Source organism: Ranitomeya imitator, chromosome 3 (genome assembly GCF_032444005.1).
Source record: "Ranitomeya imitator isolate aRanImi1 chromosome 3, aRanImi1.pri, whole genome shotgun sequence".
Taxonomy (NCBI): domain Eukaryota; kingdom Metazoa; phylum Chordata; class Amphibia; order Anura; family Dendrobatidae; genus Ranitomeya; species Ranitomeya imitator.
Window position 1 is genome coordinate 438,867,895 of NC_091284.1, and position 15,399 is coordinate 438,883,293.

Genomic DNA, 15,399 nt, shown 5'->3' on the forward strand with positions numbered 1-15,399 from the left:
GCCGGGGGACAGACACCAGAATGTAAGTATGTAGTGTTTTTTTTTTTTTTTTTACGTTTACGCTGGTAACCAGGGTAAACATCGGGTTACTAAGCGCGGCCCTGCGCTTAGTAACCCGATGTTTACCCTGGTTACCAGGGGACTTCGCATATTTGGTCTCTGGAGAGCTGTCTGTGTGACAGCTCTCCAGCGACCACACAGCGACGCTGCAGTGATCGGGATTGTTGTCTAGATCGCTGCAGCGTCGCTAAATGTGACGGTACCTTTAGTGATATTGCACGACTCGTTAAAGAGTTCATTGTGACTTGTAGGATCGCTACTTCCAACAGGTGGCGCTATAGAGTTTAAGTCCTCTTTTTCTCAAAAGAGCAATTTGCATGTCAAAGAGAAGACATTCACTTCTGGAGCAATAGCTTATACTGCCAACACCACAGGGGCTGTGTCCTCCAAGAGGTTGGAGACACAATGGCCACCTACTATGTAGATTCTCTTTATTCTATTAAAAGAATAGAGGACTGCACACCCCGGGAACTTGTGCGACCACATTTTACAGCTAATGGTCAATTCCTTTGATGTACCGTAAGTCTTAGGCTACTTTCACACTAGCGTTAACTGCAATCCGTCACAATGCGTCGTTTTGCAGAGAAAACGCATCCTACAAAAGTGCTTGCAGGATGCGTTTTTTCCCCATAGACTTGTATTGACGACGCATTGCGACGGATTGCCACATGTCGCATCCGTTGTGCGACGGATGCTTCGTGCTTTGGCGGACCGTCGGGAGCAAAGAACGCTACATGTAACTTTTTTTGCTCCTGACGGACCGCTTTTTCCGACCGCGCATGCGCGGCCGGAACTCCGCCCCCACCTCCCCGCACCTCACAATGGGGCAGCGGATGCGCCGGAGAAATGCATCCGCTGCCTCCGTTGTGCAGTGCGTTAAACGCTAGCGTCGGAATCTCTGCCCGACGCATCGCGACGGGGAGATTCCGACGCTAGTGTGAAAGTAGCCTTAGCTGTTAGGCAGACTTCATGGCTCCATTTGAATGTTCATTGCTCTTATAGTCCTCTCCCCTCTGTACCAGTCGGTCATTGTAAATGTGTTTACTGTAAACCATATGTATAACTCTGTGTTTAACCCCTTCTCATGTACAGCACCATGGAATCAATGGTGCTATATAAATAATAATAATAATAATAATAATACATCCAACAGTAGAAAGAATGTGATTTTTTATTTTCATAGTTCAATGAAAAAACAATCTCTGAATCTGTGGAATCCATTGAAGCGTTCCAGAGTTATTACCACATAAAGTGACAGTGGTCAGAATTGTAAAAATTGGCCTGGTCATTAAGGTGCAAAAAGGCCTCAGGGCTGAAGGGGTTAATATGGAGAAAAGAGACGATTCAGTACCCTTTATAATATTAAAACCTATTTTTTTCCAACTCTGTGGATTATGTTATCTGTTCAGTCACATCTGTGACAAAATGTGATCTCCTTCTGATACAAAAATTATGTGGGAGGAGCTACAGGCTCAGGGTGTTTCCCATTGGCTGGTTGAAGTGACATATGCAGATTAGGAGTTGAGACATCTGAGATCTGGAGGATTATGGGGCCGTTATACAAGTATAGAAGGTTCTGTAGGGTCACTGTGTCAGGGGTGATGTCTCCCTAATGTTACACGCAGGGTCCTATCCCCCGGAGGGGAATCACGGCCAGGAAAAGGTTAAGACTATACTTTCAGGGATCATTTCTATAGTGTGTAACTTGAGAAATGTGCTCTAAAGTGTCCAAACTTCCCAACCACGAGGAGGAGCTGTAGTGATCTCTCCTGAGCGTGAAGTGAGCTCTCAGTTCTGCTTCATTGCAGGGGCTGATTGCTGGTGATGATCATTCTCCTTCTCTGTTACAGGGAGGGCGGAGGGGGAGATCACAAGCTGAGTGGTGGGGTTAAATTTTTATAAATGTAATAAAAGTAGATCAAAAAATTCTTGTATTATTGAATTTATTTTTAATTATTTACCTTGACAGAATATTAAATTGCTTTTTTTATTACTTAACTATCTTAAGCCCCCCAAAATAAATCTTTACAAAATATAAATGGAAAATATGTTTTACGAACAACGCCGCCAAGGCCCGTGCAGAAGGTTACCGCGGAAGTGGCACCAAGTGCACCATCTTAGAGAAATGATCGGTGACTACCCAGATAATGGTGCAGTTACGAGACTTGGGTAAGCCCACCACGAAGTCCATCCCGACCATCTCCCAGGGCCTGTCTGCCACCGGCAGGAGGTAAAGTAGCCCAGCAGACCGTTGCCAAGGAAACCGATTCTTGGCGCAGGAGACACACGCCCTAATATAGTCCCCGACGTCACGAGCCATATGCGGCCACCAGTACGTCCTCGCCAAAAGCTCAGATGTCCTCTTGGTCCCAAAATGTCCACCCATCCTGGACGAGTGAGCCCAAGAGAGAACCTCCGGTCGCAAATTTGCTGGTACAAAAGTCTTGCCCGGGGGAACGGACTCTAGCGAAACCGGAGCCACAGTTCTCAGGCTCTCAGAAGGGACAATAAGCTGAGGCTCCTCCTCCTCAGATGACACTACGGAGCGGGAGAGAGCGTCAGCACGAGTGTTGTTCTCCCCGGAGAGAAAATGGAGAGTAAAATGACACCGGGAGAAGAACAGGGACCATCTAGCCTGGTGAGAATTTAGCCGCTGGGCCGTCTGTAGAACTCCAAGTTCTTGTGGTCAGTGAACACTTGGAAGGGAAAGCGAGCTCCCTCCAAGAGGTGTCTCCACTCTGCGAAAGCTAACTTCATGGCTAGCAACTCCCTGTCCCCGATGGAATAATTCCTCTCCGCCGTTGTGAAGGTCTTGGAGAAGAAGAAGCAAGGATGCTTCCAACCTTGAGCATCCTTTTGGAAAAGGACTGCTCCAGCACCAACGGATGAGGCATCCACCTCCATGATTAATGGCTTATCTACATCGGGACGATGTAGGATGGGAGCGCTAGCGAAGTGTGACTTAATCGAGAGAAAGGCCTTGGAGACCTCCTCTGACCACAACTTGGGATTTGCTCCCTTCTTGGTGAGGGCAACCAAGGGAGCTACCAAAGTTGAGAAGTGTGGGATGAACTGGCGATAGTAATTAATGAACCCCATAAAGCGCTGCACCGCTTTAAGAGAATGGGGTTCCTGCCAGTCCATCACAGCCTGTAGCTTGGTAGGATTCATAGCCAAACCCTGGGCAGAGATGATATACCGTATTTTTCGGACTAAAAGACGCACTTTTTCCCCCCAAAAAAAGGGGGGAAAATGGGGGGTGCGTCTAATAGTCGCAATGCAGGCTTACCTAGGTGGCAGAGGTGCGGTGGCAGAGGTCCGGTGGCAGAGGTGCGGTTGCGGGGGTGTGGCGGCAGAGGAGGCGCAGTAAGCGGGGTCCCTTTCCCCGGTATGGTGATGCAGCAGGCCCGGTATGCAGCAGAGCCGGGTGAATCCTCTTGTTATCGGTGGTGGCGGCCATTTTCCGGAGGCCGCGCGTGCGCAGATGGAGCGCTCTGCTTCCCGGGGCTTCAGGAAAATGGCCGCCGCGATCTCCATCTGCGCACGCGAGGCCTCCCGCGGCCATTTTCCTGAAGCCCCGGGAGCAGAGCGCTTCATCTGCACACGCGCGGCCTCAGGAAGATGGCCGCGCCCACCGATAACAAGAGGATTCACCCGGCTCTGCTGCATACCGGGCCTGCTGCATCACCATACCGGGGAAAGGGACCCCGCTTCCTGCGCCTCCTCTGCTGCCACACCCCCGCCACCGCACCTCTGCCACCGGACCTCTGCCACCGCACCTCTGCCACCTAGGTAAGCCTGCATGGTACGCCAGGGACCCCTCTCACGCCATACCTCTCACTGCACCTCCTGATCCCAGCACCTCCTGATCCCAGCACCTCCTGATCCCAGCACCTTCTCATCCCAGCACCTCCTGATCCCAGCACCTCCTGATCCCAGCACCTCCTGATCCCAGCACCTCCTGATCCCAGCACCTCCTCATCCCAGCACCTCCTGATCCCAGCACCTCCTGATCCCAGCACCTCCTGATCCCAGCACCTCCTGATCCCAGCACCTTCTCATCCCAGCACCTTCTCATCCCAGCACCTTCTCATCCCAGCACCTTCTCATCCCAGCACCTCGTCATCCCAGCATCACCCCACCTTGCCTCCTGTGACCCTGCTCTGCCACCGCCATAAGATACTGTAAATTCGGACAATAAGACGGACCCCCATGTTATAAAAAATCTTTTTTTCTGCAATTTTCACCCCAAATTTGGGGTGTGTCTTATGGTCCGGTGCGTCTTATAGTCCGAAAAATACGGTAACCAAGGAAAGGCAAGTACTCCTGCTCAGAGACACACTTCTCCAACTTGGAGTAGAGAGAGTTTGCCCGTAAGAGGTCGAAGACTTTGCGAACATCTCTCCGATGGGGGTCAATATCTGGAGAGTAGATGAGAATATCATCCAGATAGACTACGACCGAGGTGGTGAGCATATCCCGGAAGATGTCGTTCACAAAGTCTTGGAAAACGGCTGGGCCATTACAGAGCCCGAAGGGTATCACCAGATATTCATAGTGCCCATCCCTGATGTTAAAAGCCGTCTTCCATTCGTCCCCCTCACAGATGCGAATCAGGTTGTAAGCACCGCGCAGATCTAATTTAGTGAATACCCTTGCTCCCTGTAGCCTATCAAAGAGCTCAGATATCAGGGGTAGTGGGTACTTGTTCTTAACGGTGATGGCGTTAAGACCCCTGTAGTCTATGCATGGACGTAGTTCACCACTCTTCTTCTGCACGAAGAAGAACCCAGCCCCAGCAGGTGACACTGACTTCCTAATGAATCCTCTTGCCAGATTCTCTTGGATGTACTGAGACATTGCCTCTGTCTCCGGGAGAGATAACGGATATACTCGACCCCGGGGAGGCTCTGCACCAGGCAAAAGGTCAATAAGACAGTCATAGGGGCGGTGGGGCGGAAGGGTCTCCGCAGCCCTTTTGGAGAACATGTCCGCATAGGGCCAATAGTGCTTGGGGAGAGAGGAAAGATCTGTGGGTACCTCGGTTATAGCAACCTGAATGCACTCCCTCTGACATCTACCCTCACAGGATTTACTCCATCCCAAAATTCTCCCTGAGGACCACTCTATATGAGGAGAGTGGTAGCGTAGCCATGGTATTCCCAACAGGAACTCATCAATTCCTTCAGGAATGACTAATAGAGAGATAATCTCCTGATGAGATGGAGACATAGAAAGAGTGAAAGGAATGGTTTGGTGTGTAATCTGTGAGGGTAGTGTCGACCCATTTACCAATCGAACGGTAACTGGTTTGGCGAGCATCACCAGGGGTATTGCATGTCACTGGGCGAAAGCGGATGACATAAAATTACCCTCCGCCCCAGAGTTGACGCAAAGCTCTGCCATAAGAGTGGATGGGCCTAAGGTAATGGTCCCCTTGAAGGACAACTTAGAGGTAAACATCGCCGTGTCTAATGTACCTCCTCCAACTGCCACTAGACTCTGACGTTTCCCCGACCGCTGAGGACACCTGGAGGCAAGGTGTCCTGACTGCCAGCAAACATGACAAACCTTAAGTGCACGAGCGGACCGGGGGTTGTATCCCGCTCGTGACGCCTCCATGGCCTCATGTGACTCGGACGCCCGGACCGGAGATTCCAGAGGTTTGGCGAAGGTGGGAGCCAGCCGAAACCTCTGCCTACACTGGGCTCGCTCCAACCCTTGCTCGTGAAAAGAAGGTCGATGCGAGTTGATATAGCTTTGAGCTCCTCCAGTGTGGCAGGAATCTCCCTAGTGGCCAAAGCGTCCTTCACATGGTCAGCCAGCGCCCTCCAAAATACCGGGATGAGGGTTTTATCCGATCACTCCAGCTCAGACGCTAATGTCCGGAAGTGGACGGCAAAATGGCTGACCATGGACGAACCCTGAGTCAATGCCAGTAGTTGGAGCGCCGTATCATGGGTGACTTGGGGTCCCAAAAAGACCTGTTTCAGAGTGCCCAGAAACCAAAGAACACTCTGCACCACATGATCATTGCGCTCCCACAGCGGCGTAGCCCACTCCAAAGCTCTGTCCGACAGGAGAGAGATTATGAATCCCACCTTTGCCAGCCCTGAATTCATACATACAAAACGCCTCACCAGAGGTGACGGTATTCTAGGGGCTTATTTCAGCCAACCCTGACCACATGCAGACATGACCACAAAGTAGCAAAACTCATGACGCAAATGTGAACGTAGCCTAACAGGAATAAATGATTACCAGGAGAATTTTGTGTCACCGACCCTGGCCGATCGGCCCTGACCGATGTCCCCTGACCGGCCCTGTACCTCCGTCTTATGGGCCATGCAGAGCTGCAGAGAGCAGGAAATGTGGGCGGGGGAAGGGCGGCATGTGCAGGCAGTCACCTGATCAGTGCAGGGGAATAGGCGGAGCTACAGAGGGGGCGTTGTCTCCCACTGAGTGCTTGAGTTCACTTATGCTAATTTAGTTAAGAGAGCAGATGCATTATGGGTGTGATGGTTTCCAGCTCGTACACAAGTATAGAAGCTTCTAGTTACTCAGCAGTCAGGTCTCTGATCCCCCACAATGTATCACAATGTATCACGTCTCACAGGGTCATCATGTGTCACCTCGTGTGATGTCTCCCTAATGTTACACGCACGGTCCTATCCCCCGGAGGGGCATCACGGCCAGGAAGAGGTTAAGACTATACTTTCAGGGATCATTTCTATAGTGTGTAACTTGAGAAATGTGCTCTAAAGTGTCCAAACTTCCCAACCACGAGGAGGAGCTGTAGTGATCTCTCCTGAGCGTGAAGTGAGCTCTCAGTTCTGCTTCATTGCAGGGGCTGATTGCTGGTGATGATCGTTCTCCTTCTCTGTTACAGGGAGGGCGGAGGGGGAGATCACAAGCTGAGTGGTTGGGTTATATATATTTTTTTTTAAAGTAATAAAAGTAGATTAAAGGTTTCTGTATTATTGGTTACGTTCTCTTAAGGATTGTTGATCACTAGGGTTGAGCGAAACGGGTCGAAATTGTTCAAAAGTCGCCGACTTTTGGCAAGGTCGGGTTTCATGAAACCCGACCCGACCCCAGTGGGGGGTCGGCCATGAAGTCGGCGATCTTTGGAATTCCGATCCCGATTCCCGATATGTTTAAGATATCGGGAATTGGTATCGGAATTCAGATTAAAGTGTAAAATATAGAATTAAAATAAAAATATTGCAATACTTACCCTCTGACGCGCCCTGGTACTAACCGGCAGCCTTCCTCCTTCGAATCCGCGCTTCTAGGACCTTGCCGTGACGTCGCGGCTTGTGATTGGCCGCGCGGCCGCCCATGTGACCGCTCGCGCGGCCAATCACAAGCCGCGACGTCACCCGCGACGTCACCGAAGGTCCTGGAAGGGCTGATTCTTAGGAAGGAAGGCTGTCGGCTGTCGGAAGGAAGCAGGGCGCTTCCGAGGGTGAGTATATACCTAATAGGAATATACTCACCCTCGGAAGCGCCCTGCTTCCTTCCGACAGCCTTCCTTCCTAAGAATCAGCCCTTCCAGGACCTTCGGTGACGTCGCGGCTTGTGATTGGCCGCGCGAGCGGTGACATGGGCGGCCGCGCGGCCAATCACAAGCCGCGACGTCACCCGCGACGTCACCGAAGGTCCTGGAAGGCTGATTCTAAGGAAGGAAGGTTCCCGGTTAGTACCAGGGCGCGTCAGAGGGTAAGTATAAGGATATTTTTTATTTTAATTCTATATTTTACACTTAAATATGGATCCCAGGGCCTGAAGGAGAGTTTCCGCTTCTTCAGACCCTGGGAACCATGGAAACCCAATGCACTGCATTGGGTTTCGAGTTTCGGCCGACCCCGACCCCGACTTTTTTATAGGATCGGCCGATTTCACTCGACCCGACTTTTCCAAAAGTCGGGTTTCGTGAAACCCGACCCGATCCTATAAAAGTGAAGGTCGCTCAACCCTATTGATCACTAAATATCAGCTTTCTGTTTACTGTTAAAGTAGTATCTATTTCATGTTTTTTTTTTTTTTAGTATCTACTTTATTGAATATTTTTTATAGGATACATTTTACTGAATATTAGCTTTCTTTTTTATTAACTATGTTAAGGACAAGAATAATAAAATCTTTACAAAATATGATTTAAAAGTTGCCCAATAAATGGATATGTATGGGGTATTATGTCATGACTCCACCATTGCTCCGGTTTGTTGTAGAGTGTCCAATTATCTTCTGAAAAATATTTAGAATTGAGAGTCCTCAGTGGTTGATACCTTTTAATGGCTAACTGAAAAGATGGTAACAAATTGCAAGCTTTCGAGACTACACAGGTCTACTTCACCATTTACTGGCTAAGGCTACGTTCACATTAGCGTTAAGCTAATGTGCGTCGGGTTTGCGCCGGCGACGCATGCGTCATGCGCCCCTATACTTAACATGGGGGACGCATGCGTTTTTTTGTTGTTGCGTTGTGCGACGCATGCGTCTTTTTTGCCGCAAGCGTCGGACCAAGAAAACGCAACAAGTTGCATTTTTCTTGCGTCCGATTTTCGGCAAAAACCGACGCACGCATCGCAAAACGCAGCGTTTTTGCGTGTGTTTTGCCGCGTTTTTGCGTGCGTTGTGCGTTGCGTCGCACAACGCTAGTGTGAACATAGCCTAACACGGTACCAAGATATATTTCTTTTCTGTATCAATCATCTTCTGGTAATATGAGAAATTATGATTGTAGTGGTTTTCGTTTTAAGGTACCTTCACACTGACCAACTTAACAATGATATCGCTAGCGATCCGTGACGTTGCAGCGTTCTGGATAGCGATATCGTTGTGTTTGACACGCAGCAGTGATCAGGCCCCTGCTGTGACATCGCTGGTCGGAGCTAGAAGGCCAGAACTTTATTTCGTCGCTGGATCTCCCGCTGACATCGCTGAATCGGCGTGTGTGACGCCGATTCAGCGATGTCTTCACTGGTAACCAGGGTAAACATCGAGTTACTAAGCGCAGGGCCACGCTTAGTAACCCGATGTTTACCCTGGTTACTAGCGTAAACGTTAAAAAAAACAAACACTACATACTTACATTCTGGTGTCTGTCCCCCGGCACTATGCTTCTCTGCACTGTGTAAGCGCTGGCCGGAAAGCAGAGCACAGCGGTGACGTCACCGCTGTGTTTTCCGGCTGGCGCTCACAGTGCAGAGAAGCACAGCGCCGGGGGACAGACACCAGAATGTAAGTATGTAGTGTTTTTTTTTTTTTTTACGTTTACGCTGGTAACCAGGGTAAACATCGGGTTACTAAGCGCGGCCCTGCGCTTAGTAACCCGATGTTTACCCTGGTTACCAGGGGACTTCGCATATTTGGTCTCTGGAGAGCTGTCTGTGTGACAGCTCTCCAGCGACCACACAGCGACGCTGCAGTGATCGGGATCGTTGTCTAGATCGCTGCAGCGTCGCTAAATGTGACGGTACCTTTAGTGATATTGCACGACTCGTTAAAGAGTTCATTGTGACTTGTAAGATCGCTACTTCCAACAGGTGGCGCTATAGAGTTTAAGTCCTCTTTTTCTCAAAAGAGCAATTTGCATGTCAAAGAGAAGACATTCACTTCTGGAGCAATAGCTTATACTGCCAACACCACAGGGGCTGTGTCCTCCAAGAGGTTGGAGACACAATGGCCACCTACTATGTAGATTCTCTTTATTCTATTAAAAGAATAGAGGACTGCACACCCCGGGAACTTGTGCGACCACATTTTACAGCTAATGGTCAATTCCTTTGATGTACCGTAAGTCTTAGGCTACTTTCACACTAGCGTTAACTGCAATCCGTCACAATGCGTCGTTTTGCAGAGAAAACGCATCCTGCAAAAGTGCTTGCAGGATGCGTTTTTTCCCCATAGACTTGTATTGACGACGCATTGCGACGGATTGCCACATGTCGCATCCGTTGTGCGACGGATGCTTCGTGCTTTGGCGGACCGTCGGGAGCAAAGAACGCTACATGTAACTTTTTTTGCTCCTGACGGACCGCTTTTTCCGACCGCGCATGCGCGGCCGGAACTCCGCCCCCACCTCCCCGCACCTCACAATGGGGCAGCGGATGCGCCGGAGAAATGCATCCGCTGCCTCCGTTGTGCAGTGCGTTAAACGCTAGCGTCGGAATCTCTGCCCGACGCATCGCGACGGGGAGATTCCGACGCTAGTGTGAAAGTAGCCTTAGCTGTTAGGCAGACTTCATGGCTCCATTTGAATGTTCATTGCTCTTATAGTCCTCTCCCCTCTGTACCAGTCGGTCATTGTAAATGTGTTTACTGTAAACCATATGTATAACTCTGTGTTTAACCCCTTCTCATGTACAGCACCATGGAATCAATGGTGCTATATAAATAATAATAATAATAATAATAATACATCCAACAGTAGAAAGAATGTGATTTTTTATTTTCATAGTTCAATGAAAAAACAATCTCTGAATCTGTGGAATCCATTGAAGCGTTCCAGAGTTATTACCACATAAAGTGACAGTGGTCAGAATTGTAAAAATTGGCCTGGTCATTAAGGTGCAAAAAGGCCTCAGGGCTGAAGGGGTTAATATGGAGAAAAGAGACGATTCAGTACCCTTTATAATATTAAAACCTATTTTTTTCCAACTCTGTGGATTATGTTATCTGTTCAGTCACATCTGTGACAAAATGTGATCTCCTTCTGATACAAAAATTATGTGGGAGGAGCTACAGGCTCAGGGTGTTTCCCATTGGCTGGTTGAAGTGACATATGCAGATTAGGAGTTGAGACATCTGAGATCTGGAGGATTATGGGGCCGTTATATAAGTATAGAAGGTTCTGTAGGGTCACTGTGTCAGGGGTGATGTCTCCCTAATGTTACACGCAGGGTCCTATCCCCCGGAGGGGAATCACGGCCAGGAAAAGGTTAAGACTATACTTTCAGGGATCATTTCTATAGTGTGTAACTTGAGAAATGTGCTCTAAAGTGTCCAAACTTCCCAACCACGAGGAGGAGCTGTAGTGATCTCTCCTGAGCGTGAAGTGAGCTCTCAGTTCTGCTTCATTGCAGGGGCTGATTGCTGGTGATGATCATTCTCCTTCTCTGTTACAGGGAGGGCGGAGGGGGAGATCACAAGCTGAGTGGTGGGGTTAAATTTTTATAAATGTAATAAAAGTAGATCAAAAAATTCTTGTATTATTGAATTTATTTTTAATTATTTAACTTGACAGAATATTAAATTGCTTTTTTTATTACTTAACTATCTTAAGCCCCCCAAAATAAATCTTTACAAAATATAAATGGAAAATATGTTTTACGAACAACGCCGCCAAGGCCCGTGCAGAAGGTTACCGCGGAAGTGGCACCAAGTGCACCATCTTAGAGAAATGATCGGTGACTACCCAGATAATGGTGCAGTTACGAGACTTGGGTAAGCCCACCACGAAGTCCATCCCGACCATCTCCCAGGGCCTGTCTGCCACCAGCAGGAGGTAAAGTAGCCCAGCAGGCCGTTGCCAAGGAAACCGATTCTTGGCGCAGGAGACACACGCCCTAACATAGTCCCCGACGTCACGAGCCATATGCGGCCACCAGTACGTCCTCGCCAAAAGCTCAGATGTCCTCTTGGTCCCAAAATGTCCACCCATCCTGGACGAGTGAGCCCAAGAGAGAACCTCCGGTCGCAAATTTGCTGGTACAAAAGTCTTGCCCGGGGGAACGGACTCTAGCGAAACCGGAGCCACAGTTCTCAGGCTCTCAGAAGGGACAATAAGCTGAGGCTCCTCCTCCTCAGATGACACTACGGAGCGGGAGAGAGCGTCAGCACGAGTGTTCTTCTCCCCGGAGAGAAAATGGAGAGTAAAATGACACCGGGAGAAGAACAGGGACCATCTAGCCTGGTGAGAATTTAGCCGCTGGGCCGTCTGTAGAACTCCAAGTTCTTGTGGTCAGTGAACACTTGGAAGGGAAAGCGAGCTCCCTCCAAGAGGTGTCTCCACTCTGCGAAAGCCAACTTCATGGCTAGCAACTCCCTGTCCCCGATGGAATAATTCCTCTCCGCCGGTGTGAAGGTCTTGGAGAAGAAGAAGCAAGGATGCTTCCAACCTTGAGCATCCTTTTGGAAAAGGACTGCTCCAGCACCAACGGATGAGGCATCCACCTCCATGATTAATGGCTTATCTACATCGGGACGATGTAGGATGGGAGCGCTAGCGAAGTGTGACTTAATCGAGAGAAAGGCCTTGGAGACCTCCTCTGACCACAACTTGGGATTTGCTCCCTTCTTGGTGAGGGCAACCAAGGGAGCTACCAAAGTTGAGAAGTGTGGGATGAACTGGCGATAGTAATTAATGAACCCCATAAAGCGCTGCACCGCTTTAAGAGAATGGGGTTCCTGCCAGTCCATCACAGCCTGTAGCTTGGTAGGATTCATAGCCAAACCCTGGGCAGAGATGATATACCGTATTTTTCGGACTAAAAGACGCACTTTTTCCCCCCCAAAAAAGGGGGGAAAATGGGGGGTGCGTCTAATAGTCGCAATGCAGGCTTACCTAGGTGGCAGAGGTGCGGTGGCAGAGGTCCGGTGGCAGAGGTGCGGTTGCGGGGGTGTGGCGGCAGAGGAGGCGCAGTAAGCGGGGTCCCTTTCCCCGGTATGGTGATGCAGCAGGCCCGGTATGCAGCAGAGCCGGGTGAATCCTCTTGTTATCGGTGGTGGCGGCCATTTTCCGGAGGCCGCGCGTGCGCAGATGGAGCGCTCTGCTTCCCGGGGCTTCAGGAAAATGGCCGCCGCGATCTCCATCTGCGCACGCGCGGCCTCCCGCGGCCATTTTCCTGAAGCCCCGGGAGCAGAGCGCTTCATCTGCACACGCGCGGCCTCAGGAAGATGGCCGCGCCCACCGATAACAAGAGGATTCACCCGGCTCTGCTGCATACCGGGCCTGCTGCATCACCATACCGGGGAAAGGGACCCCGCTTCCTGCGCCTCCTCTGCTGCCACACCCCCGCCACCGCACCTCTGCCACCGGACCTCTGCCACCGCACCTCTGCCACCTAGGTAAGCCTGCATGGTACGCCAGGGACCCCTCTCACGCCATACCTCTCACTGCACCTCCTGATCCCAGCACCTCCTGATCCCAGCACCTCCTGATCCCAGTACCTTCTCATCCCAGCACCTCCTGATCCCAGCACCTCCTGATCCCAGCACCTCCTGATCCCAGCACCTCCTCATCCCAGCACCTCCTGATCCCAGCACCTCCTGATCCCAGCACCTCCTGATCCCAGCACCTCCTGATCCCAGCACCTCCTGATCCCAGCACCTTCTCATCCCAGCACCTTCTCATCCCAGCACCTTCTCATCCCAGCACCTCGTCATCCCAGCATCACCCCACCTTGCCTCCTGTGACCCTGCTCTGCCACCGCCATAAGATACTGTAAATTCGGACAATAAGACGGACCCCCATGTTATAAAAAATCTTTTTTTCTGCAATTTTCACCCCAAATTTGGGGTGCGTCTTATGGTCCGCTGCGTCTTATAGTCCGAAAAATACGGTAACCAAGGAAAGGCAAGGACTCCTGCTCAGAGACACACTTCTCCAACTTGGAGTAGAGAGAGTTTGCCCGTAAGAGGTCGAAGACTTTGCGAACATCTCTCCGATGGGGGTCAATATCTGGAGAGTAGATGAGAATATCATCCAGATAGACTACGACCGAGGTGGTGAGCATATCCCGGAAGATGTCGTTCACAAAGTCTTGGAAAACGGCTGGGCCATTACAGAGCCCGAAGGGTATCACCAGATATTCATAGTGCCCATCCCTGATGTTAAAAGCCGTCTTCCATTCGTCCCCCTCACAGATGCGAATCAGGTTGTAAGCACCGCGCAGATCTAATTTAGTGAATACCCTTGCTCCCTGTAGCCTATCAAAGAGCTCAGATATCAGGGGTAGTGGGTACTTGTTCTTAACGGTGATGGCGTTAAGACCCCTGTAGTCTATGCATGGACGTAGTTCACCACTCTTCTTCTGCACGAAGAAGAACCCAGCCCCAGCAGGTGACACTGACTTCCTAATGAATCCTCTTGCCAGATTCTCTTGGATGTACTGAGACATTGCCTCTGTCTCCGGGAGAGATAACGGATATACTCGACCCCGGGGAGGCTCTGCACCAGGCAAAAGGTCAATAAGACAGTCATAGGGGCGGTGGGGCGGAAGGGTCTCCGCAGCCCTTTTGGAGAACATGTCCGCATAGGGCCAATAGTGCTTGGGGAGAGAGGAAAGATCTGTGGGTACCTCGGTTATAGCAACCTGAATGCACTCCCTCTGACATCTACCCTCACAGGATTTACTCCATCCCAAAATTCTCCCTGAGGACCACTCTATATGAGGAGAGTGGTAGCGTAGCCATGGTATTCCCAACAGGAACTCATCAATTCCTTCAGGAATGACTAATAGAGAGATAATCTCCTGATGAGATGGAGACATAGAAAGAGTGAAAGGAATGGTTTGGTGTGTAATCTGTGAGGGTAGTGTCGACCCATTTACCAATCGAACGGTAACTGGTTTGGCGAGCATCACCAGGGGTATTGCATGTCACTGGGCGAAAGCAGATGACATAAAATTACCCTCCGCCCCAGAGTTGACGCAAAGCTCTGCCATAAGAGTGGATGGGCCTAAGGTTATTGTCCCCTTGAAGGACAACTTAGAGGTAAACATCGCCGTGTCTAATGTACCTCCTCCAACTGCCACTAGACTCTGACGTTTCCCCGACCGCTGAGGACACCTGGAGGCAAGGTGTCCTGACTGCCAGCAAACATGACAAACCTTAAGTGCACGAGCGGACCGGGGGTTGTATCCCGCTCGTGACGCCTCCATGGCCTCATGTGACTCGGACGCCCGGACCGGAGATTCCAGAGGTTTGGCGAAGGTGGGAGCCAGCCGAAACCTCTGCCTACACTGGGCTCGCTCCAACCCTTGCTCGTGAAAAGAAGGTCGATGCGAGTTGATATAGCTTTGAGCTATATTTGAGCTTATTCCTAACAGGAATAAATGATTACCAGGAGAATTTTGTGTCACCGACCCTGGCCGATCGGCCCTGACCGATGTCCCCTGACCGGCCCTGTACCTCCGTCTTATGGGCCATGCAGAGCTGCAGAGAGCAGGAAATGTGGGCGGGGGAAGGGCGGCATGTGCAGGCAGTCACCTGATCAGTGCAGGGGAATGGGCGGAGCTACAGAGGGGGCGTTGTCTCCCACTGAGTGCTTGAGTTCACTTATGCTAATTTAGTTAAGAGAGCAGATGCATTATGGGTGTGATGGTTTCCAGC

General features: G+C 50.4%; 1 protein-coding gene and 3 non-coding genes across 4 annotated transcripts in view; 3 read left to right on the top strand and 1 right to left on the bottom strand.

Moving 5' to 3' along the window:
- The window catches only part of LOC138671655 (uncharacterized), an 88,565-nt gene that overhangs the window by 29,979 nt on the left and 43,187 nt on the right, over positions 1-15,399 (bottom strand). The window lies entirely within an intron of this gene.
- LOC138673342 (small nucleolar RNA U3) lies at positions 1,727-1,944 on the top strand. Its single transcript, XR_011319979.1, has one exon. It is a non-coding gene; the product is annotated as a small nucleolar RNA U3 (small nucleolar RNA).
- On the top strand, positions 6,766-6,983 carry LOC138673324 (small nucleolar RNA U3). Its single transcript, XR_011319961.1, has one exon. It is a non-coding gene; the product is annotated as a small nucleolar RNA U3 (small nucleolar RNA).
- Positions 11,009-11,226, top strand: LOC138673343 (small nucleolar RNA U3). Its single transcript, XR_011319980.1, has one exon. It is a non-coding gene; the product is annotated as a small nucleolar RNA U3 (small nucleolar RNA).